This window comes from Crocodylus siamensis, chromosome 10 (genome assembly GCF_052110815.1).
Source record: "Crocodylus siamensis isolate JL-2025a chromosome 10, ASM5211081v1, whole genome shotgun sequence".
Classification (NCBI taxonomy): Eukaryota; Metazoa; Chordata; order Crocodylia; family Crocodylidae; genus Crocodylus; species Crocodylus siamensis.
In genome coordinates this window covers 28,796,061-28,822,538 of record NC_143404.1, presented here as the reverse complement: position 1 = coordinate 28,822,538, position 26,478 = coordinate 28,796,061, and the positions used below count along the sequence as shown (strand labels likewise).

At 40.6% G+C, this 26,478-nt stretch overlaps 1 protein-coding gene across 1 annotated transcript in view; it reads left to right on the top strand.

Moving 5' to 3' along the window:
• SLIT3 (slit guidance ligand 3) overlaps positions 1-26,478 on the top strand; it is a 946,021-nt gene that overhangs the window by 220,731 nt on the left and 698,812 nt on the right. The window lies entirely within an intron of this gene.

Here is a 26,478-nt window from a genome sequence, read left to right as displayed (position 1 = left end):
CAGTGTGATATGGTAACTCATCACAGTACTCTATTCTTTGCTTTAGTCAGTCTTTTATGAGCTATGTTTCCCTTCAAGGCAGCATTTTGCTTCTGCTTTTTTCTTGAAATGTTCTATTAAGCCTGAGACCAGTCAGGTTATTTTAAAATCATTGCTGAAGTAATTCCTCTTCCATGTAGAATTGTGAACTTCTGTGTGATTAATAGGTTTACATCCTGAAAAGACCACATTGTGTGTGTTTTTTTCTGAGGTTCACTTCATTCCTGATGAAGTGGCTTGAATGGGCATTGATGATGTATGAAGGTGTTTCAGAGCACAGATATCCAATGCTGGTAAAATTTTCCAGGATTTGTCTATATTTCAGGTTCTACTACTTTGTGCTGGTAGTGACTCATTGGACCCGAGTCCTGGCATAGGTATAGCCTAGGTGCTCTGTTAATGAACATGTGTACACACTATGGGAAGTTAAAATAGACTTAATAGCTTCTCTTCCATTTGAATTCCATTTACACACTGGAGATAAGAAATCCTTTTTTTTGGTCTCTGCAAAATAGAAAGTTCTCTTAAAGCAGGATTTATTGTAGCTGTACAGCCACAGGAGAAATAGTGCTTACCAGCACTAATGGTAGAAATTTCCCAAGCTGCACAGTTCACTAGTTTATATTACCTAACAGAAAGATAAGCCATGATTCTTCTTAAAGAGTGTCTTTTAATTAGCTTTTTAATGGCTTCCCATTGATTTTTCTTCTGCATGAGTACTGTTGTATTAGTTCATTACTGTGATTTAAAAGCCGCTAATAATGATCATAACTAAACAATTACTTCTACGTATTTCAGAATAGTGTGATCTCCTAAGTGTTATGACTTTCCAGGCAAAGATGCCTGTCACCTTTTCTTCACGTGGTAATAAAATAGCCCTTTCATAAATGGCAGAATTGAAAGTTATGCATGTTTTCCTCTCTGTGAAACATAAGTGAAAAGTTGAATAACAATACACACCTTTTCCATAGCTTTGGACTTTCCCAGTCTAGTGTCAACGTCTTCATTCTACAAAAGAGCAAACAGGAGTGCTGGTCTCACAGTGTATGACCTTGCTCAAGACCATACTGAGACATGATCAGACCTGGGACTGCCTGTCTTATGTTCTACCACACCTTTGTGAGAAACAGATATTGAAAATGGAGCCAGCACCATTTTTGTTGAATAAATTTAATATTTATGAGGACCTTGGAAGCACTGAATCTTGTACTATGACTGTGTGAGGAAAAGAGATGTAACTGAAGAAGGATTTGAGGGTAGGGGATATCCTCAGGACAGAGGATGTAGTAACCTCTTCAGGATTGTGGTGGTAAAAGAAGTCATGTTATGGAGAGTCTGATTAATCAGTTAAATTTCAGAGCAGAAAAATGATTCTTTGATTATATTTTGGGAAAAGTTGCTGATGAGACTTTACCTCAAAAAGTGTGAACTGCTTTGCCTGTGTGCCTGTACACTTTTGCCATTTTGAAGGTTTGGCTTGACCAAGTCTCAGACACTTCAATGCTTATCTAAAGCTGTGTGGTCTGCAAGCTGTCTGAGAGTAGACTTTCTTATGAAATTTCGAGTACTTCCAGGTTTCAGCTGGACTGAAATTCAGGGCTGATTACCTGGGTTTGAAGAAAATAAACCTTCTGAATAAACTTTATCCCATGTGCACAGAGACTTATTACAGCACAGTTGATATTGAATGCTAGTGTGTTGACGTAACTTTATTTTTGTTTTAAGGCATAATACTTTTAAGCGAGTACACATGATAATGAAGACTAAAAAGGCAAGGATTTTTTTAAGAGTTGGTCACAGTTCAGACCTCAGGCATATAAATTTTTACAGTGTGTATATAAGACAAAAATTTGGAAGGCATTAATCTTCCAGGCAGAAGTAATTTGGCTGAGGTAACATTTAAACTGGCTGGGTATACCATACTTGTTCATAGCCCTTACATATTCATATTTGTATTCTTAGTTAACTTATTTTATTTGATCTATGCTTTTGTACAACTTTATAGGGATGGAGTGCTAATTGGAGTATATTGCTCCTTAAATAGAAAATAAACCAGTGTCAGGCTACGAAAATGCACTTAGATCTGTTTGTCCATTTGTTCTGAACAACTGCCCTAATGGATGTATGTACAATAAAGTACTAATACCTGTACTCATTCTCAAAACCTTTACACAGTTGGACAGAATTTACATATGACAAAGCTGTACCACAAATAAGCAACCTGGCCACTAAGCCCTTGGTATTCTGTTGGTTTCTGTATCCCTCATGCTGTAATACTTAATATTCTTACTAGTTCTAGACAATCAGTACAAAATTTGTGAACTTCAGCTTCTACACCCTGAGTTTCTAATTTAATTGAACTAACTTGGTTTTATTTTATGCTGTTTCAAAATTCCTCTTCCTCTAGTAAGCTGTTTTAGCTTCCTTTTAAGTTAAATTTAGTTTTATTGGGGCTATTCAACATAAAGCCAAGAAAGTACGTATTGTTTTTAGCAGTAAGGCTAAAGAGGAAAAAATGTCAGTAAACTTGAGGCATTTGTGTATAGTTCAAATTATAGCCTTCCTCACATTATACGTTAACTAGTAAAGTGTCAGTCTATATTTTGAAAAATGCATAGCTTATTACAGTTTAATATAGAGCCTTCCTTGAACTGAGCTCAGCCACTTGCCATGATGACTTCAAATGAAGGAAGAGCAATTAGATCCTTGGTAGGCAACCTTAGCAGACTTCCCATAAAGAATTATTTATTGTTTCTTTCCTCTGAAGAAAGTTCTAACAGAAGTGGTGCAGACAAGTTTTCTGGAAGAAAAATAATCCAAATGATCTGTGGAAAATACAGTGAACAGCAGAAGGACAGAAGTCTGTATAGTACTCTAAAGTGTTTATACACATGCTCCAGGATGGAGTGGAAGGCGGTTTAATTAGAATGGTTCTAAGAGATGCTCTAATTAAAGCACCCACAGTGTCGCATGTATTCAGTGTCCCATGCTTTAAAAATGGTGGTAGGGGTGTTTTAACTAACGCTCATTTGATGTTCTTTAGTTACAGCTCCCCTGCTGCCATTTTGAAACATGGGGATGCTGAATACGCATGATGTAGAGGCTGCTGGAGCATGCTAATTAGCAAGCTCCAGCAGACTCAAAGTAGACTCCATTAATTAGCATACATTGGAGCAGAGTTCAGTCACATGTATAAGTGCCCCTAAATAACAAAGGGCTTCAACTGAAAACTTTCACTTCCATAAGACAAGACAATGCTACAAAATATACGCTAGGCTTTATCTGATATGAACAAACCAGGAGTATAGGGCAACTACTACATATTAAAACATGTAGCAGATAAGTTTCACTATAGTGCATGGAGGTGGCTTATTATTATTATTACATATTATATACTATATATAACAGCAGCAACAATATCAATAAACAATATTACTCTTTGTATTAATCCCCAACATATATATTCCTGCTACTCAGCTGATTCACCTTTCAGCAGTTAAGCTTGCAATTACTTTTCATGTCTTAAATCTAATTTTAATTCCTTTGTTCCTTATGAGTTCAGCTCAGGGAATAAAGTTGTCCTTAAAATTGTCCAGTTATTTTAAAGAGAAAGATGCCAAAGAAATATTTTTTTGGCACTTAAAGAAAATTTACTAAACTTTTTGATCTAATGATAATTTAACATGTTACCAGATTTGCCCATCCCTTTGGAGTATGCTCATTTACTGCGGTTATGTTTCTGGGGTCTCTGTAATTCTATCAATGTACTGCTTGTGTCACTTGTGTTTCTATACGGAACTCTATCTCTCTGTTCTGCAAGTCCTCACCCCCCAGTGGAGCTACCTTACAGGGTTTAGTTTCAATGGGACTGGGTTCCTTCAGCCACCGGACTCAGCACAGGATCGAAGCACACCTGAGCCGGGCCAGGTCAGTCAGCATTTACAAGTTGACACCTCATATTCCGCAGACTCAGCACAGAGCTTAGTGCAGCCGGGCAACAATCAAATGCAGTCAGACACAATGCACACACACAAGTTAACAGAGCAAGTCTGAGAGGTCAGGGTTACTCAGCATTTACAGCTGACACCTTCATGTGCCCCGGACTCAGCACAGGAACAGAGTATGTCTGAGCTGGGCCGGGTCAATCAGCTTTTGCCAGCATATGCCCCAGCTCAGCACTTCCCAATTTTTTGTCCCAGTTGTCCTGGTACTAACTCCCTTGATGAGCAAACCCCATGGGATTTTTGGGAATTACAGGGATCTTTTGTCTTAGGTAAGTGGAGCGTTGCTGCAGAGCAAATGGGGAAGTCGAGGACAAGAAAGATTAAATGAGGTTTGGAGAGAGAGAGAAAGAGAGTATGGCAACTAGCTTGACCATAAAAGTTATTTTATTGCCAGGTATATTAAACTTGTAATGACACTAGTAGTAATAGCCATACAAAATTTCAATTGGGTATTTGGGGAATTGTAGCTCAAGTTTGATCAGCAAAAGTCAGGTTAAGAAAGCTGTCAAGGGGGAGAGAGAGAGTTGGAGTCTCGCCACTCAGTGAGGAATGAACTGGTGGAGGTTCCCAGGTGTTTGTTGGAGCTCGTAGACAAGCTGCTCAGCTTAGGGTCCAGACTGCTTGAGATAGGCAGAGCCCCCAGCACTATCAATGAAGATATTCCAGGCAGAAAAAGGAGAAGGTGAAGTCCCAGTAGAACTGGTGCAGCTTTTGGATCCAAGCACCAGAGCAGAAACTTGAGTTTGGGTAGGGGCTTTTGTAGAGAAACAACAATGGTTCAAGGGAGAACACGGGATTTGTTTATGGCTCAAGGAAGTATACAAGAGTTGTTTTGTTATGCTGGACAACGAGAGCTGATCATTCCTAGCTACGGGCAGATTTACCCTGAGGGATATCACAATACAGACAGGCAGATTCAGTGTTTTGGGTACCAGTAAAGGAGTCATCACTAGAATTGGTTTGTTAAATGCTGAACTGGGTGTGTGCAGATGTGGGTTGATTAGCATTTGGAGCGGGGATCCCCCATCATGCAGTGCTCCACTGCCTCTGGTCCCAGAGTTCAGTACGGTCGGTTTTCCATTCTGAATGCTAATAGAGGTGCCTCTCTTTCCCATCTCTGATATGATTGGGACTAGGCGAGTTGCCACCCTGTTTCATCTCCAATGCAAATGAGACTAGAGAAGTTCTCTTAATCCTGTCACCCTTATCTGGAGGGATTTAGGTGCCTCAGTCACTGCATCATCATTGCCTTTTGTAAGTCCTTCTGATCAGTTCTGGTTCAGGCAGAGGTGGGGGTGGGGTGAGAGCCCTTTGTGAGTCAGACAGGCTGGGTACTGCACCAGGGTTACCCGGGAACACAGAGCTGACAGGTAACACATGTTAGGGTAATAGTTTTAGCTTGTATTTGTTTTAATGTTTTTCTTGTAGCTGCAAAATGATATTTTTGTGCTTCCCCACATTTTAATTAATCTATGAGGGTGTTTTCTGGAGGGGGGGAAGAGGTTTTGTTTGGCTTTTTAACAGAAAGAAAACAAATTGTAGTTAAGCTATAGGCTATTCTAGGTGTGCCTAGTTATAAATCTGCTTCTCTTCTGCATTATATCAGCGGTTCTTTTGCCACAGACTTCAGTGAGCAAGTCTTTGGTTGATAAGAGACTGTGTGCATAGGCATATCTAATAAATTGCATTATAAGTTGCTTTGGAAATTAAAGGATTTTGATTTCTTTTTGTTATAACTTTTAGAAAGCAACACAGGTAAGTGTCACAGCTTATTTAATATGTTTTAAAATACCATTTGCAAATATCACTTTCCAAAGTTATAAATCGTTCAATAGCATAAGCTAGTATTACTGATTTTCAATAGGCTTAACTAGACCTACTTTTTACTTTTCTGTATCTAACTATGCAGAGTGATCTTGTCAAGGCTTCTGTCATTTGGAATTTTTAATTTTTTATTCAATAGAAACTATAGTCTCTCTTGTGAGATCTACGGTTTGATCCTGATTAGAGGAGAGTAGAAGCCAATCAGATTAGAGGCTGTTCATTTGTACTATACAGTATTATTCACTAGTATTTTAAGTACTTCTCTTGCCTCTTCAAATAATTTTCTTGCAGACAATCTTTTTCCTTTGGCTTTCTTAATTATTTCAGTATCATTGATTTAAAGGAGCATTGTTAGTGGTCCTTATTTGATGTCCAGCCATAATCATGATCAAATGTGAGACTTTTCCTTTTAGCATCCCACTTACCTGCAGCCAAAACGGACTCTCACTGCATACATTGGAAGCTTTTTATGTGATGTCTTGCATTGTAAATCTGAATTTCTGTCAGTGTTAAAAACCTCTGAAATGCAGAGGGAATTTAAATAATGATTCAGTCGTGGGGGCAGGTGGTTGTTCAAGTTGCTGAATGTTCATCCTGCTGTTAACAACTTGCACATTTATATTACAGTTCAAGAAACAGCAAGGCACCTGGAGAAGGAATATAAGGTGTTAACAACCACTACAAAATATTTCTTTAAGGGTACATTTCCTCTATTTCCTGTCAACATAAAATCTGAAAACAGAAAACTTTTATTAATCCATACAATCATTTATCTTTATAAACTGTTTTTAATTTGTGATAAGAACCTGAATTTCAATATTAAATATTTGCATAATTTAAATTTAAATTTAAGTGATTCTTACGTCTAGTCCTTTAGGTTCTTAGTTTCCCTGTGCTAATTTAATTCTTAATATATTTTAAGAATAGATTTTACTGTAGATTTTACTTAAAGGTGGATTTTGCAGGAACACTTCCATTTGCATCTCCGTAAGGGCAATAATTTATTCATAAAAGGGGCAGCCTCAAGGCTATAGACAGGCATTACACACAAACCAGTTTAAGTGATCAGAAACTGGTTTAAATTTGTAACAGAACAGACATTCAGTGCACATAAACCAGTTTGAAAATGGATGAAACTTGAGATAAACCTGGTTGAATGTAGTGACAGACTAAACTGATTTGGGTCAAACCAGTCTATGCAACATCTGTCCCAGACCCCTTCCTGGTTTAAGTTAAACCAGACTCCCTCAGCGTACTAGCATGCTCTCTGAGCTGGTTGGGGCTCTCTGTTCCACAGCAGGGCTGGCCCCTCCCCTCTTCTCCCTCACTGGAGCTCTGGCAGAGACTTGCAGGCACAGAGCATCTGCCTGACTTCCTCTTGTTCCCCTTCTTTCACCCCCCGCTGCTCGCAGCTCAAGAAGGGATCCCTTCCTCCTTGTCTCACGACATGGACCCTAGCCAGCATTTGGTATGCTAGTTAATGCTGAGAGGTCTGTGTAAAGCAGACAGGACAGTGTCTTTAGGGCTTTTTGGAGCGAATCAACAGGTCAGCTGGTAATGTCCTCCCTTCATTCCTTGCACAAAGTTGTTTAAAAAGAGCTTGAACTAATGAGAGGGGCTTTCTTTTCTGATGGGATGTTAAATGTTGATAACAGAGCTGATAAATGCTCTGTTATCAAGTGAGGGGAAACCTCTCCCTATTTAGGGTGTCCTGCCAGGGCATGGCCATGTTCCCCCTCAGATCAGCACTATAGAAGTGAAGAGTGGGCTGCTCTAGCACTCTCTGGCTTCTAGCTTGAGCCACTGCAGGCATGTACCTGAATTCCCATAGTTCAGAGGGGATGTCTGTGCAGTTACAAACTTTTAGGTTAGCCAAGTTAGATTAACCTGCAAAGATTAAATCAATTCAGGCTCTGGCTTTTTGAATGTTTTCCCCTAGCTCCAGTGTCCATACAGCCATGTTGATTGAACCATATTAAACCTCTGTCAAAGCTAGTATGGATCCCTAGATGTACGTTTATTATTGAGAATCTCCAACATACGCACAAATGACCAAAATTACAAGATGCCAGCCCTACACACAAGTTTTTCCACATTCTGTCATCTGAAGCAGTATTTCAGTACATTATATTTGCACCCTTTGCTGAAATGAATAGCACATGAGCCTTCACAGATGCAAATTTCTTAGAGATCTAAAGAGATATTTGGGGATAAATGTGTATACCTTTCAGATAACTCTTCAAAATATAAAATTGGTAACATCATTTGGAAACTGGACCCTTGTTTGGAAATTCTTTATTCCATTCCTGGTGAGTCGATTACAGAGGTACACGGTATTATCTTAGGATGTGTGCAATTGTTACGCTTAGCTCAATAGAATTGAGTTTAGTGCAGTAGAAACTCTAGGTGTGCAAGTGTTTGTAACATCTAATTTGCTCTAAAAATGGCATGCACAGTTCAAAGTTAGACCTTGTCTGTTAAAGTCAGACAACCCTAACTCTAGACTGAAAGGAGTTATACAGGCAAACCCTGCTTAACGCTGTTTCACTTAGCACTGTTTTGCTGTAATGCTCATTTGAAATTGATACCTGATTTCACCTAGTGCTCAGTAAGTTTCATTATAATGCTTGCAGTCGTCATCTTGGGTTAATAAAAACAATTGCGGTAACCGTCTTGGGTTATCAAACACTTTCGGTTTCATTTAACAGTCAGTTTTTCAGGAACCAATTAAGAGCCCTAAGCAGGAGTTGCCTGTATTAGGTTAACGAACACTTTTATTCCCTATTGATACAAGTTACTCCACTTTCAGCCAGCATCTCACCATGCATTAACTCTCACTTCCTCTAAATCTCCTTTTTGTCAGGGCTGCTGTTCAGGCAAGTCTGGTTTGGCTGAGCACCTGAGTTGTTACACCTGGTCCTGATCCTTGGCTAATGCAACTGCCTCAGTTCTCTTCAATTGGATTGGGTTGTGAAAACAATATTCACCCCTTATAAGCACAACTGCAGCTACATGCATGCTTTCACAGAGCCTCAGTGTATTCTGGAAAAAGCCTCATGATCACTCCTCTCTGGTTTCCCTGACATCCTGACTCAACTTGGCTTCCATGACCCTGACTTTGGATTGTCTGTGGAGCTCAGCACCAGTTCTCTGACTTTTGGCTTTTGATCTTGGCTTATGTCTTGGACATAACCTGTGTCTTTTGGATCTTCCCTCTCACCTTTGGTAACTTGTGCCCCTGCCCTGCTGAACCACAGGTTGCTTCTAGTGGCCTAGCAGAGGCCCAGCTACCTGCGTCTCAGCCAAACCTTCACAGCAAAGCCTGACTCCTCACCCATAGTGGTACAGGGCATGGATTTACCACTATGGCAGATTTCTGATAGTGGGATGCTGACTGCTTTTCAGGGGCTACAAACCCAGATTATGACTCTGCAAGCCCAATGCTTCTAGGTTCATCAGGGCAGCCAGCCCATTCATCTTACCCTGAATCCCATATTGTTACCTGAATAATTTGATGGGAATCCCCACTGCTTCTGCGGATTCATTAATCACTTTTTATCTTTGCCCCAGAACCTACCCATCAGATGTGGCCAACCTGGGACTGATCATCAATGATTTGAGTGGTGACACCCTGGCTTGGACTCTTTCCCACTTTTGCAGTCAGCAGAACCCCTCCTTGACCAAGTGGAAGACTTTATCCCACCCCTTCCCCCTGACCAGAAGGATAGAAGAGAACATCACCTGGCCCCTGGCCCCTTCACCCTTGCACGCAGAGCCCTGTAGTTATTTTTGATCTGCTTAGGCCTGGCAGTATCATTTGTTCCCACATGGATGAGCAGCATGGAATATAAGTCACAAGGTCAGATGAGTTTTGGTAATCTCTCCATGACATCTCAGATCTACGCAAGCAGCAGACCCCCGAAGACAACAGGTCGCGCTGGCAAAATGGATGCCTCTGTCCCCTACAGAAGGGAGTCTTCAACTACCAACATTCATAGCTTCTTCTGGGTGGATATAGACCATTGCCTTCCAACTTTTGGGATGCCTGGCCTGGCATCTTCTACCAATAGAACATGCTTCTTCTGTTCTGTTGCTAGGGCTCTATATCTGTTCTCCAGGCAAACCACTGCATGTGGTTATGACTTCTGGTTGCTACTAGAGGTCGCAAGCTTCCAGCTTCCACCATCCTTGGTGTTCATGTCCTCTTTCTTTTCTAGTGCTGCCTGTGGTGGTACTTCTTTCGGTGTCCTACACATCTCCTTCAGCATGGACTCGATGAAGTCCTTGTGGTGGAGATGCTTTGGAGCCTCACCACGTCCTCCTGTAGCTATCTTGCCTGCTTCCTGAGGGGAACCACCAGGAGGCACTGCTTATATCAGACACTTCCCCACATAGCTGTCACTGGAAGGAACCTGCAAGCTGCAGTGTCCAGGGCCAAACCAGTACCTGGGTGGAAGTCGTGGTGGTGAACCGTCCTGCCTGACAGCATCTCACAGGTACAAGCAGAGGATGAGCTGGCAGTGGGATTTCTGGGCCTCTTAATCTGCCATCTCTCTCTTCCTGCCCCTCTTTCCAAACAGACCTTCCCTAGCAAACTCCCTTGTATGTGGTCTGTTCACTGTTCCTTGATCACAAAAGGTGCTTTTTTCCTTGTTAATGTGCTTCCTCCCAACAAGCTTACCATGAAGGCAGGAGAAAAGAGAGTTTCTAGGCAAACTCCTTAATGAACTCCCCCTCACATACCTCTTTCTCTGAACTGTTTTTAAACAGGGGACTCAAGTATTAGCTTAACTGCTGAGTTTTAGCTACTTACACTAACTATATGTAGGTTAGTTACTCTTCATTAAAAAATAACTTACTTTAAAGGGTTCCCTTTGAAGAGGTGGGCAATGAATTCACTTGCTAGCTGCCATTTGCTTCCTCTGGTTGCTTGCTCCCTGGTCACTGTGGGACCTTTTATACCTTCCTGAGACTGGCTCTGCTCCCTTTTGTCAGACACAGGCAGCAGTTACGCAGTACTTACCCAGCTATCAGCACTCCCAGCTGCTCAGAACATGCAGCTAAACACAGAGCCCACCAAACAAACAGTAAGCCAAATACACAGGCAGCCCTGGCTCACTTACCTTCCTGGAGCAGGATCTGGTGCCTGGCTCTTTTTCCTCTTCCCTTTCCTTCTCTTGCTCCCAGTGAACTGCTTGCAAACCACCCTTTTTGCTGCCCCTGTTTGCTCTGTTTGTTGCCCCGGTTCACTCTTCTATTTGTGATATCGTCTCAGTCCTCAGGAGATACAAAAATTGTCAGGCATAAAATTTGGGAAGTACTCTTCCCTGACAGATGGAGCCAAGGCCATTACATTCAGACCACTGAAGTTCAAAAGCTACTTTGCCCTTAATGGAGTGTTGCAATCTCTTTGAACAGGAATTATTGGCTGCAGAATATGAGTTGTCAGGAATCTATAATGGTAATCATTTTGACTTGCAGTTAGGAAATGATTTGAGCTCTGCAGAAGTAGGTGCCCAGATAATCTGCCAGATTGGCTTGCTGATTTTGTAAAACTTAAACTACGTTTTTCATCCAGGTAAGATCAATAGGTAGGGTTTTTTTTTTTAATTTTCCTGAATGGCAGACTTTAATTTCCTAGAGCTTGTAACATTTTCTGTTTGGTGTTTACAGAGCTCCTACATTCCATCTAACTTAATAAGGTCTTACATTTTTGAAGATAAGCCTGATGAATCTATGATTTCCTTAAACCAGATAACATTGCTTTGGAGTGTTTGATATATCTTGCCAAATATACCTGAGCTGTTCATAAATTCCTTGAATCAGATAGTCTGCCTTATGGAAAGTAACAGTTCTGAAGGGTATATCAAGGGCATTTTGTAATTTTAAACCAAAGCTATTAGCTTTACATAATTTAGAAGTTTATAAACCCTGCAAAGTTGATAAATTATCAAGTTGGTAAATATCCCTGAAGTTTAAATGGCACAATTAACCACTCAGCCTCCATTGGAGAATCTTGTGTGGGCAGACAACTATGAGAGCTCTGCAGATAGTTGCATTAGCCTGTTTTGGAAGGCACCTAGAGGAGGGGTGAAGCCTTCACGGTGTGGGTGATAGCTAGCAGCAGTGCTTCCTAGTAGAGGGTTGTTTGTTACTGCTAGCCCCTCTCTACATATTACATTTATGTCAAGATGAACATGTTAATCATGGCATAACATATAAAGGGTGCTACATGTGCGCCTAGTTTAAGGTGCAATAAAATGGGAAATTCCACATGTATTGTAGGTAGAATGTTTTTATGGCTCACTTGTATGGTATCTTGGATTGAATTTGTGGCTGGAGGCTGACAATCAGTTGGTTGTTGGTCCTGGGGCCCAGACTGAACTTGGGCCTAGAAAGGCCCTGGGACTGACAACTGATGATTGTTGTGCCTGGTCAGGGAGTAGAGGAGGTGATTGGAGGGTTTCCTCCACTGGGGACCTTAAAACGCCTACTGGGCAGCTTTAGCTGGATTTCCTGGCACAGGGAAGTAGAGGCTCCTGGAGGGTATCAGACGGGACATGAGACTGCCCAGGAGGTTGTTAGCCCTGATGCAGGCATCTGTCTTTCATCTTACCAGGCAGGGGGAGCTCAGGCGGCTCCCCTTGGCAAGTAGTAATAATACTACTGGGAAGTGATTCCTGATCCCCAAATTGCACTTCCTGCTATAAACATGCAGCATAGCAGGAGGCTCTGTTGTCAGGGATAAGATCCCATCACACTATTAAATGAACATGTGCCAGGGGTCTTATTTTTAAATGAACTGTGTTATAGTTTCTGGACTCTGGCTCTTTTACTTGATGAAGCCATCACTAGATCTCATTAATGTAACAGGTTTTGAATGGCTTTTTTTGCATATGATAATTCAGAAATAGGAGACTTTCCAACTTCATCTGATTGTTCCTCCCCTCTCTGCTTCACCAAGACAACTCTGAAAATGAAAAGGTATGCAGCAGGTGCTTTCTGTTAACAGAAGTTCTTATTGCTCAAGGACCTACCAGTGGAACATTACTAATTTAAAAACAAAACCAAAAAACCCCCTCTCCTTTTCTAAAAAAAAGAAGTGATGCAGAATCACAATTGAACTTCTAATCATGTTTCCTGAACTATAGATGTATCACAAGTGAAAGTTGTTTGTTTGTTTACTTGTTTTTGTCAACAGGACTTAACGTGTTCAGTTTTAAAAATTGGACTTGTTGACGGGATTTTGTTTGTTTTTCGTGGCAAAGGTATCAAGAACTTTTTCCCTCTTCCCTTTTACCTTCCTATGAACGTGTTTTATCTTGTGTTAGGAGGAATGGCTCCAACTTACCTGAAAACAGCTCCTTAACTAGATATTTGGGAGGATAAAAATCTCAGCTGAAGATACTTCAGGGGAGGTTGCTTTCCTAGTTAGAACCAAAATATGCAACATCTTTTGGTTTTCCTGGTGCTGATGAAATTCACTTTGCTTTTAAATTTTCAAGTTTAGCTAGGCCAGTTCTGTCTTGCCTGTTGAGTTCACTTTGGTTCATTAGAGAAAGGGAGGTTTTCTTCGGAGTAAAAGATGTATACTGTATGTGTGGTTCATTATTCTGGAGCCAGCTCAGCCTGCCTGAGGTTTAACACCTTTCCTTTTAGCCAGGAAACTTTGAGTTGGTAATAGTAGAATGTCTAAATCTATGCAGACAAGCAAAAACTGTAATTTATAGTTTGTATACACCCATGATAAGTCGGAAGGGACCCAAGTAGTTAACATGGTGGTTGAGCTGTAGCTAGTCAAATAATTGTATCACACCCGAATGTACACATAACACTCTTGTGTTTACTTAAGCTCTGTTGAAAGCTTACCCTTTCTCAGCTCTGTTTCAAGTCTTCCTTTAAGGCTGCAGAAGAAAGACAGGAACTGGCTATGACTGGATGATGAGTGTATCAGTAACCTAATAACAGCTTCATTTTTCTATTTTAGATCCCCGTTTGGGCCCAATGTGTAATTTTTGTGGTTTTGGCCAAGGAGCTTCCACGGGACATTCATGCCTTGGCTCTCATAGTTTCTAATCCTGTTTTTGGAGTCACAACCTTTTCAGCATTGGTCCCATAGGGCTCTGTTTTAGGGGTTTTGCAATCAATCCTTTTCTTACAGAGAAAATGTACTTAATGTGCTTATAAATGGAGGGTGACTGCAACCCCCACAGTCTGTTTCAGGCTTAAGTGAACTGTGGACATATTCAGAGACTGCAGAGGCTAAATATCATATACAGGGGATGTCTCTGCCATACTCGTTGTCCCTAAAAGTAAAACAAAAAGAAAACATGGCCTCAGCTAAGATTTATTGGCTGAAGGCACAAGGATCATAGAATCATAGAAAATTGGGGTTGGAAGGGACCTTAGGAGGTCACCTAGTCCAATCTTGTGCCCAAAGCAGGACCATTCACAACTAGACCATCCCAGCCAAATCTTTGCCTAGCTGGGTCTTAAAAACCTCCAAGGATGGAGAGTTCACAACTTCTCTGCATAACATGTTCCAGTGCTTAACTACCCTCCTAGAGAGAACATTTTTCCTAATATCTAGCCTAAGCTTCCCTTGCTGCAACTTGAAATGGTTGCTCCTTGTTCTGTCATCTGCCACCACCGAGAACAGCCTAGCTCCGTCTTCTTTCAAACCCATCTTCAGGTAGTTGAAGGCTGCTATTAAATCCTCACTCAGTCCTCTCTTCTCTAGACTAAATAAGCCCAGTTCCCTCAGCCTGTCCTCAGAAGTCATGTGTCCCAGCCCCCTCACCATTTTTGTTGCCCTCCTCTGGACTCTGTCCAATTTGTCCATGTCCTTTCTGTAGTGAGTGCCCCAGTTGATACCCGAGTGCTACCTTTTAATAAAGAAGTGTGAGCTACTCTTTAAATCCCACCCTCTACCCTCCCTATCCCTAAGTCTTATCTCTGGGTGAGGTGGAAGAAAAATAAACCCCAAAGACCCATCTTTCTCCTCTTTTTCAGGGTTAATAATAAAATACATACTCTCAGAAAATAATTTCTTCCTGAAATGTAGTATAATTTTTACCTGCTTTGTTGTTTCCTGGGTTGCCAATTTATGTTTATATTTGCTGTCCTCCATTGGTCTTTGGGAGCTAGGCAATCAGTGATGTGTAGAGCAAAATCTGCTGAAACTGTCTTAACTTGCTGGCAAACTAGGAGCAAAAAGAAATCAGCATGGGTGTCCTTACATTAGTTAAATGGGTCAGCAAAGAGCCAATTGGGTCCTGTGACAATGGGCAAGCTCAGGGCCAAGTCTCAAGTTCGCCTGCCCGCCTGTCTGTGGGGCAGTCCGCCCAGTCTCACATGCCATGACTTTGCTGTAACAACAAACTGGTGGTAAATGTGGGAGGCTTTCCGTTACATGCCCCGATGCCAGGGGGCACTATCTGTCCTTGGATGGCTCTGTACCATCCCTACATTGTGGCCCATGCCTTGCAGATGGTATCATAAGTTCTTAATGACTCTGGCCCCAAACTGGGCCCCATTACACTCTAGTCTGGATCCCAACTAAATCCCTCCTAATCAGGCAGCCTACTCTGCCTTCATCAGGCAGCCAAGCTCCCTGACCCCTTCTCCCCCTCGAGTGTGGCCCCCCCAGGACCTTTGGCCACACTGACCCTGGCCTCACCTCCAAGGCCAGTTGGAACCCTAGGCCCTTGGCTCTGCATGCCTTGTGGTGGGCCCCGGCCTTTCAACCATCCTGTGTGGGATCGTAGAGAGACAACAGCAGGGCTCCAGACCACCAAGTGTTGACCCTGAGATAGTGCACAGTCACTTGGAAGGACTGGATGTGTTTAAGTCAGCAGGCCCAGATGAGTTCCTTCTGAGGGTACTGAAGGCACTGGCAGATGTCATTGCACAGCCACTGGCAAGAATATTTAAGTACTCGTGGCACATGGGCCAGGTCCCAAAGGACTGGAAAAGGGCCAATGTGGTCCCTCTTTTCAAGAAGGGGAGGAAGGAAGATCCAAGCAACTACAGGCCAGTCAGTTTCACCTCCATCCTTGGTAAAGTCTTTGAAAAGATTATAAAGGCTCATATATGTGAGAGCCCAGCAGGGAAAATTATGCCGAGGAGAAACCAGCACGGGTTCATAGCAGATAGATCATGTCTGATTAATCTAGTTTCTTTTTATGACCAGGTTACAAAACACCTGGATGCAGGAGTAGGGGTAGATATTGTTTACTTAGACTTCAGGAAGGCCTTTGATACAGTATCACTGGCTTGCTCAAGCTGTCTACTCAGCACCTTGGTGAGTGGTGCTTCTTGCTTCCTTAACACTTGTTCAGCATTCACTTTGATTTTACTTTTAATAGCTGATAAACTGTCACAAGACTATGCCTCAAGACTTGCAGTTTTAAATGACTCATGCTTAAGTAGGCAGAGGAGTAATATTTTGTCTAGACACCTCTTTTCATGCTTCAGCTCCATGTCATTTAGAGACATGGAGCTCACTCTCAACCTGTTTCCATTTCATTTATAGAAATGTAAATTCATGGTCTGAATTTCATGTTACTGGGCAGTCACAGCTTCCATTAACTTCAGTTTGGACTATCAGGGTGTTTATACACGTGCTCTGACACGTTCTAATTGGAGCGCATTGTAGCAGACTCAGTTAATCAAGTCTCACCATCATTAAGTGTCCCATGTTTCAGAATGGTGCTGGGGGCACTTTAACTAAAACTCATTGAATGATCCTTAGTTAAAGTGCTGCGTGGCCATTCTGAAATGTGGGATGCTTAATCTATGTGATGCAGCGTCTTAATTAGAGTGGCTGCCTGGGAGCCACTTTAATTAAAACACTCCTTCCCACCCCAACCCCAGAGCACATGTATAAACACACTCAATGCTTGAAAGGCTCTTTGTTGTAGTGTGGTTAGCAGGTACAGTTCTTTGTTCTCTAAGTGGAGGGGAGGGAGGAGGAACATGGTGGATTGCTTGGACTGGCTCTTTTAGTATCTTTACAGCAAAAGTTCTATTCAGGTGTGGATTGAAAAGAGACATTACTTATGTTCCTGTTATACTTACTTTGCATGAAATTCTATATTACAGCTTTCCAGTTTTTAATTGAAATTAAAAGTCTAAAATTAGTAAGTGCTCCTATTGTAGATTCATTTGACTAAAAAAAAGACAATCCAGTCAGGTTTTATGCAACAGATCAAGTTGTATTTAATTATACCTAAACTGTACCTTGAAAAAGCAAACCTATTTTTATTGTGCATAAAAACCTGTAATTGTTTACCACAATGGAAAGAATGCTAATGCCCTGTATTAATATTTTGCATTTAATGAAACCCAACATTTTTAGTGGAAATAGTTTTAAGTATTAGTTAAGAATATCAAGTATTAATACTACTCGCATATAAAAACACGGGTGCTCTTAAAACAAAATATTAGTTTTGATTAAAACCAGTTGTCATGTGGGAACACAAATCCTCCCTGCTTCTTATAACTAAGAAGACAGGGTTTCTAGAAAACATTTTAATAGTTTAATTACATTAAGGTATTAAAATAAATTTTAAAAGAGTGTGTCTCTGAAGCTTGTAGCATGCTTGAGAAAATTTGCATATCATTCACATATACTTGCAATAAATTATTCCCACGTGAAGACTAAATACCACAATATTTCTTTAGTCTTGATTTGACATAAGGGAATAGTTTATTGCTTCATATTCTGAATTGAAGTGGATATTATAACAAGTAGGTTTTTTCCTAACTCCACTAGTGAAATTGACATTTCCAACTTATTTAACTAATCTGTACTGCAGTCAAGACCTTCTTTCTCTTGTTCTCTTTTTCTTTCTTTTTCTGTAAATATTTTTGAGATAAATTGAGGCTACTGTGCAGTGGTTACACAGTGATGCAGAAAGTGTATTTTTTAGTTGCAGCTATATGTGTTGATACTGTTGCCAGTGCAAGTCTTCCCTGGGAATCTAACATAGAATCATGTGGATACTTTGTTTCTCACCTGGATCAAATTGGCTGTCATTATAGAGGCTTTCTCAAAACTTACAGTGCTCCCTTCAGTGGGAGTGGTTGCCTTGCAGAGAATGGAAAGCTTTGTTCAATATTCACCAGGCACCATCAGCCTCTGCAAGTTGTTGATTAGGAAAAAACCCAAAAAACATAGGTCAGAAAAAGGGCCACACAACTAGTGCACCTGAAATTTGCTGTTACACATGTATGAGCATGAAGCTGGAGAAAACCAAAATGCTGGAGCTGCTACAACCATTGGTTTGGATGTGTTGCCGTCAGATGCCACAGATCTTGACGCGATTGTTGTGTGAGGGGGATCTGGGACAGAAGTTCAGTAAACTGATTTAACCTAAATTGGTTAAGTCTGATACTACATCCATCTATGTTTATCTTAAACCAGTTTTAGCCATTTTGGCAGTCAAAAAGGAGGCTGAACCGACTCAATTTTCACAGGTTAGTTTAAGCTGTGTAGATTGAACCAATAAGCAAGTGAACATTCACTTTTGAGTCTGGAAATGCAATCATTTGCCTACAGTGGCTCAGGCCAGAAGCAGGCACTGGTTTCTGGCCAGTGGGAGCTGGTGGGGAGGATGAGGGGCTGCTAGAGCATTCCTCCCTGGTTGGCTGGAGCAGACAGCTTGGGCCAAGGCTAGCTTGCCTATCCAGCAGAGTTGGGAGGGTTATGGGGGAGGTTCAAAGCATCCTGGGATGCTGGGGGACTGTGTGTTGGCTTGAATCTGGAGTGGATGTGGGACAGAAGTTCAATAACCTAATGTAACCTAAACCAATAAAGCCTGATTCTACATCTATCCAGGTTTATCTTAAACTTCTTTCAGCCATTTTGAAAGCGGTTTATGTGTATTGAATTTGTGTTACAACTTTGAACTGGTTTATGTTCACTTACACAGGTTGGTTTATGTATATTTTTTACACTGGTTTATGTATGGCATGTTTCCTACCTAGCCAAGAAGGTAGAATGGTGATTCCTGATATTAGTTGTCTATGTGAATTTCATCTGCATATTAAAATGAAGATCATTCTGGGCCCCATTGATCTATGTTTCATGTTACATTTGGCCTGTTCAATGCACTTTGGCCATCTTTCGGATAAACAGTGGCCACAAGGGAGAATCTAATGTATTTTGCATGTGTTACCATCCCAGTGAGATATTTAAGCAGCCGTTTGAACTTAAGAGCAAGTTAGTCTCACAGAGTTCATGAAAATAAGTTATCATTCCACAGGATGAAAGGCTAAGTTTCCTGCTGCCTTCATCCAAAGGAGTGTTGAAGCTGGCAGTGCAGCTCCTTTAACTTAACAGATCAATTCTTCCATTACCTGTCAGAAAAAGAGTTATAAAACTGAAACTATGAAATGAGCAGCTTCAGTAACCAGCATATCTGTTCCAAATAGGAGTTGTTCCAAATAGAGATTTGTGTCTGGAAGCAGATTAGGTACTGAAGCCAATGCAAGCTTCATTTATACTTAAAAAAAACCCCCAGAAAGGCATACCACCTATGCCAGCACTTAACAGTAATATTTGAGAGGAGTCCAGGTATCTGCTATATTTGCTGGATATTTGGAAGTTTAAAACTCTGTAGTGGATTGATAAAATAATTCAGTTTTATTAAACAGGCTATAAAGACAAGTCTCTTAGTTTGGTCTCTGAGTCTCCTCTTGGAAGGTGATAATTGTGTGTGTTAAACATTTTGAGTTTGTTGATATGGCATATGTGCATAAAATAGAGTTAGACGCTGAAGTGATATATTAATACTATGCCTGCTGCTTTGCATTTGATGGCATAATTTAAAGATTAAATTGTGGAATTCACAAACCCAACATAAAATCTCTCTTACTTTAAAATGGGAGGAATAAATCCTCAGAATTATAGTTCAAACAGTCTACATGGTAGATAAGAGTGTGGGGTCAGGGGTTAGGGTTATAGTTGGGGGTACTTAATCCAGCTAACAGGAAATAGTATAGGGAGATTTGAAATCTTATGTACCTCATAGATTTAGACTGCTGGGATTCCCAGTCCAAGCCCCTGCCTAAGTTGTCTCTCAGGAAGAGATGATTGGTTCACTCTTTTCTCATTATAATACACAGATAGAAGGGGAGGAATTTGAACAGGGTAACTAGTGACCAGAACCCAGGATTGGCTCTCTTAGTTTCATAGTTTCTAGGGTCAGAAGGGACCTGAGCAGATCTAGTCCGACCCCCTGCCGTGGCAGAAAAGATTACTGGGGTCAAATGACCCTAGCAAGATGTTTATCTAACCTCCTCTTAAAGACCCCCAGAGTAGGAGCCTGCACCACTTCTCTTGGAAGTTGGTTCCAGATCCTAGCCGCCCTGACCGTGAAGTCGCGCCTCCTGATATCTAGCCTCCTGATATCTAGTCTCCTGTTATCCCAGAGGAATATTCTCAGCACTGGGTTACAGAGAGTTATTCCTTCTCATTGGTCTTTAATTTTGTACTTCTGGTTGTGCTGTGGCTCAGCTTCAGTAGGGAGTATGGAGAATACCCCTGTCCCATCTTGGCCTCTAATCTTGTGGTTACAACACTTTCCTGGGAGGTGGGAGATGTGGGTTTTTACCCTATCGCATTGAGAGGCTTAGAAGCAGAGGGAGTGGGGCTGGGTGTGGTTAAATGAAGGTGCCCATGCTCCATTTAGAATCTTACCCCAGGTACCAAGACAGGCATTACATGCAGCCTTTCATCTCAAGATTACAGAGAATTTTAAAAACTATTGATAGATACAGCACATTTTTACTGAGGCCACAGACTTGCTCTAGCTTGTGCTGTGAATCACTGATGGAGCTGGGAATGAAATCTAGAAGACTGACACCAGACTGTAGCTCACATAGTGTAATGTGGAAAAAATGTTATGCTTGAGGAGACCTTCTCAGGAAGATGCCATGAGCACCACAGGGATACCAGGACAGAGCAAACTGCTCTATGAAGAACAGATTGTCCCTCAGGGTAGGGCCTACTGCTCATGATTAGATAAAGGAGCTTAATAATTGTCCAAGAAGGCCTGGATAACTTCACCAAAATTGAACTGTTTGAGGTACCTGTTTACCGGGGGGGGGTGGGCAATGTTACTTTCTACAGACATGCCCAGAACCTTCAGTAAGCCAGTATTTTGCAGAAAAGGCTTATGTTGGAAACTATCCTAACGCCTAGCTATCATATTTATCAAATTAACAATATTAAAAGGCAGTGCCATATAAAAATTGATAGAATCCATCTTTTCATCAATAAAAAACCTTTTTCAGGTGTCAGAAAATCTTAAGCCTGTATTCTTGGAGAAAGCAGCTTTCTCTGCATCAGATAATCGAAGGTCTCTTTTCCTGTTCTTTGAAATGTAGACATGTGGGTGTTTGCATTAAGACCAATACACTGTAGCTGGTATCCCTTACAAGTGAGCAAAGTTAATAAAAGGTGATGAATTGGTATTTCAATGGTGACACTTGGCAGAAATTCAGGAGGCATGGCTGTGACTTTAGGGAGGAAACCACCACTTTCCTTACACTTAAAACCTCCTTTAATATCTTTGGGTTCATACAATGTGATCATTATCAGGACTGGTGACCAGCACATAGAAGAAACCATGTGTATTTGACTAGCTCAGCAATTTCAGTGTTTACTGATTGTTGACAGAAGCATGTTCTGATTGCCTTCCTCTTCATCTTGTTTCATATTACTATTTCTTCATTATATTGGCTGTTATTTGGAGATTACCCTGGTGTTCCTTTTTCTATGGAATATCTTCTCATGGTTTAAAAAACAAAATTAAAAATACACCTTGAAGTGCTTAACTGGACTTAACAAACTGTATGTAGAACTAAAGGGAAATAACCAGCCATTCTAATCTACTCCTTTAATTAGTCAGTGTAACTTAAATGGAAAAGATAAAAAGACTATAGATGCCCATAGATTTTATATAAAGTTGCTAAATACCTTTTGACCTCTGTGTAGTAATAAAATACTGTGCAGCTGTCTTAGATGTATTTGCTGTAGCTGAAGATATGAAGACATTTCACTAAAACATCTGGCATTCATTGTATTTCCTACAGAGAGAGCAGAGGGGAGATATACAAGGCTTTTGGCCAGAACTTCATTTGCAGCCTTTCATAGTATTACATAGGTTAAAAAAAAACCCCAAACCCAAACTTCTGTATTAAAAGTGCCGGCTTGTGAAGTATGAGAAAAGTAGCAGAGTGGAATCTTAAATAAAGGAAAATAAATACACACCCATGATTAAAACATTTTAAGTAGTGGTATGTGGAAATCATCAGTCAACTCTTTCTGGAGAGGTGGGAGTTCTCTGTATTGCGATTCAAGTTTAATTTCATGGCATTTAGCCTTTTGAAGTAAATGGTTGACTTTGATTTCCCCTCAATACAGTATAACCAGGGATATGTAAATAGAGTCTATGCGTTAGTGATTAAAAGGCACAGATATATATTTTTTAGTTTGTGTAAAATCTTATATCACATGTTTGTCTAAATTTTATTGCTGGAAGCTTCAATTTATTTTTGTATTGTTTTTGATCAACCTAAATGTTGATTTAGTGTCTAAAACTCTTTTAAAACTTTTAGAATATTTGTTGCAAACTGACCTATATATGCCAATTAAGTCAGAGCATTGGAGATGCTTGTTGGGTTCTGTGCCAGATCCAAATTGTCACATGTATGATTTTACTGTCTAGTTTTTTCTAAGAACTGATGAGTCTATATCTCTCTGCTTTGCCTAATTATCCCATGCCCCCTTAACTGCTTTGTATTGATTCCAATTACCAGGACTGACATCTGCAGTAGAAGGTAAAACTAATCAGCTAGAAGATCCCCTGTTGTGAATTCATTTCCTCCTTAGAGCCTGTCCAGGTCTGTTGAACACTTAAATAGACAAGTATAGATACAGACAGCATGGATAGGTTTAATTTATACTTTTCATGCAAGTCCACGCTTAATGTTTCAGAAAGTAAGGCAATAAATTTTAAAAAAGCATGTCATAGTCAAGTTGAGACAATTTTTAAGTCTTTGTGACAAATTTGAAATAAAACCTGTTCTTCTATTCCAGCTTGTGTATTGTCCTCTGGTGCAAATCAGCAGACTTTGTTAAACTCTCGTGTTTGCAATTTACAAAGTGCCTGAGAGCAGGTAATGGGGATTTATATTTGTATTGATGCCAGGCTCCATTTCTGGGTTGGGTTGAGATTCTTTTCTGCAAAATCCTAAATTTCTGAGAATGCTGTTTCTAAAATAAGAAAGGTAAGGATTGATTAAGTGCCTACAGTGATACGTTATATAAATATGTAACACAGACAGTTATTTTTGAATGAAAAGTTGACCACCTCAAACTGAAGTCACTTAACTTGGAAGACATTGAAGTAACAGGAATTATCACACTAACTGCAGTAGGATTGCTGGTGACGGACAATATCTGAGCAAACAGGCCCTTTAATTTTGCTGCCTAAACAGGACAGCAACCCAGCCTAGAAAAAAAGATCCTTAATGGTTTATGTATTTTGGTGTGAAATAGAAAGATGAAGAAGCAATAGTAGTATTAATGCAGTGATACAGCCTTAGTTTTCCATACCAAATTAGAAATAGTGAGACAGTGGGTGAACTACCTTCTTATGAATTTTTACTGAAGCAGAAATTCAGAGGCATAAGTAATATGCTGTTCTCAGTGGTGGCAGATGACAGAACAAGAAGCAACAGTCTCAAGTTGCAGCAAGGGAAGTGTAGATTAGATATTAGGGAAAAAACATTTTCATTAGGAGGGTAGTAAAGCACTGGAACAGGTTACCAAGAGAGGTTGTGGAATCTCTGTCCTTGGAGGTTTTTGAGACCCAGGTAGACAAAGCCTTAGCGGGGATGATGTAATTGGGGGTGGTTTGCTTTGAGCAGGGGGTTGGACTAGATAAGCGGTTCCCAAATTCTGAAAGATTGCACACCACCAATTTAAAGCAACACAACATTAAGTACCACCAGCAACTTTTTGTCATATAATTATAATCAATCTGTTAACATGTACCATTAACAAGTTGTCTGCATAACACTGGTGGTACGTGTACCACGACTGGGAACCGCTGGACTAGATGATCTCCTAAGGTCCCTTCCAACCACAGTTTTCAATGATTTCTAGTATAAGGTTTGTGCTGTGAGTTGATGTTCTCAAAACTGGTGGGCTCTGTTGCACTCCTGCCTACTGCCTTGCCATTGATTACCATTGCTGTAGCTGCTGAGTGCTGCTAGCAGCAGTAGGCCGTGGAGAATTTGCCAGCAGGAGAAGCAGCAGCTGCAGTATGGGAGACAGGAAGAGAAGTCTGGAAAAGAGAAGGCTCAGGGGGATTTGCTAAGTCATTTTTAATTCTTGAAGGGTGATTACAGAGAGAATGGAGATGGCCTTTTCTCTGTAGCTGTAGGGGACAAGACTGGGAGTATGGCTTCAAAATATAGCAGGGAAAAATTAGGTTGGAGCTTAGGAGGAACTTTCTGACTCTGAAACTGGTTATGCATTGGAAAGGGGTACCTACAGAAGTTGTGGAATCTCCATCCATGGAAATTTTCAAGAGCAGGTAGAATAGATACTTAGCTAGGATGGTTTAGTCAGGGATGATCCTACCCTGACCCAGGGACTGGATTAGATGATGCTATGAAGTCCTTTCCAGCCCTAGTTTCCTAAGATATTATGACAGGCCTTCATTCTGGCACCTCCTCTAGGCCAGCATTTGGGACAGATGCCCATCTCCCCTCTCAGTTCTGCTATTGAGTATATTACTACAATTTTTAGATGCCTTACTGAAACTGATAGCTCTGACAAAAAGGCCCAGCAAATGAAGAGAAAATACATTTCTGACTAGAGATTACGGACAACATTTTTCCCTAGAGAACTAAATATTGCATCACAACTTTTTGCAGTATTGTAGCACACACAGCATTTGTGATACCTCCAAATCTTGATCAATTATGGCTTTTTGTCCCAACTACATATACACAGAGATAGTGGTGCATAGCTTGGCTCTGATGCATCAATGAAAATGTTAGTTCAACTTATTTTTTGCTGCTATATTTAATTGCTTTAATGAATCTAAAGACATTTTTAAACTCTTTGGTATCACAGGAGGAATATGGAAGTCCAGAAGCTTATTTCAAATTCAGCCTTAATTTTGGACAATATAGTTCTAGTAGTATGGTGGAGGAACATTTGTACACAATTTAGCTTGCTATTTTAATTCACTTGCAGAAAATGTCCTGGTAACTGCAGTGAAATTCAATCCATAAAGTAAACAGTGTTTTGAACAGATCTCTAAAACTAGCTCATTTGTATTTACCAAATTAGGGTTGGCATTCTGTTACATTTCCATCATGATGGATTAATTCTTTGTCTTAACATGCTAGACAGACATGGAAATTTGGGTTTTATTCTTAAAACTGAAATGACCTGGACAGCAAGAGTTGTTATTACAAGCATCTACCACACTTACTTAAAAAGATCATTTTCTCCTTAGTGCAAAGGGGGAAAGCATGATTTTGTTTTATTGCTTATTGTCAGTAATTTGTGCCTCCTTTTAAGCTTATTTTAGCAAGGGATAATCAATGTAATGATGGTGGCAAATAGGTTTCCATGTAGCAATCTGTGTGTTGTAATCTTTGTTTTTCCATGTTCTCAGCATTTCATTTCACAGAGTGAAGGTGCTGTTGGTAGGAATTAACTGTCTTTGAATTAGTACTTTTGGTTTTCATTTATGCTTTTGAATGCCCATCACAACTGAAAGTGAAACTGCTAAAGGATGAAGGGTGCAGCTACTCTAGTAGTTTTTGTGAAGGTCTCAGAAATCTCTCAGAGCATGTTCATATGACTTCATTCAGGATGTAAAGATTTTACCTAAGTCCTTTACAGAGGACTTAAATACATTAAGTGAAACAAATATGGAATGTGAAAGAAACCCTCCCATGAAAATACTCCCTTTAGGAGAAGTCCATATCCTTGTGAATTAAGAAGAGCTTAGACATGAAGATTTCTACAGGGTTATTGGTCTTGGATCCTCTGGAGGTGTGCTGTCATATACCATCTTATTAGAATAGCAGTCATCAATATTTATGTTTTCCTGTCCTTCTGTCATGATTTCTTTTGGTTTCACAGTATTCTAAGTACCAAGACTTGTGCAGTGGTGTAGATATGTTGTGGGGAGGGGTCAGGAGAGAGAGGGAGAGAGAGTTGACCTGGTCCACCATTTGGTTGGTGTTGCTGCCCATGGCAAGGCAAGGTGCCTCAAGATTTTTCCCCAGCTCTACAACCTCTCTCCCTGCCCCTGCCCCTGCCCTGTCGTGCCCCCAACCTAACAGGGTATTTAGGCCTTTGATCACATTTGGAATTCTTTCATGGATGTGAGAGAACTGCAGTGCTCATTATAGTTTTGCCATCTAAGGACTACCTAGATACGTCATTCAGCAAGCAAGGAATGATTTTCTAAGTGAAGGAATGGGCAAGAGCTGGTCAGTGGAATATCTACTTCACTGTTCCATGAGATACGTGAATTGTCAACTAGCAAGTGACCTGTCTCTATTACCCTTT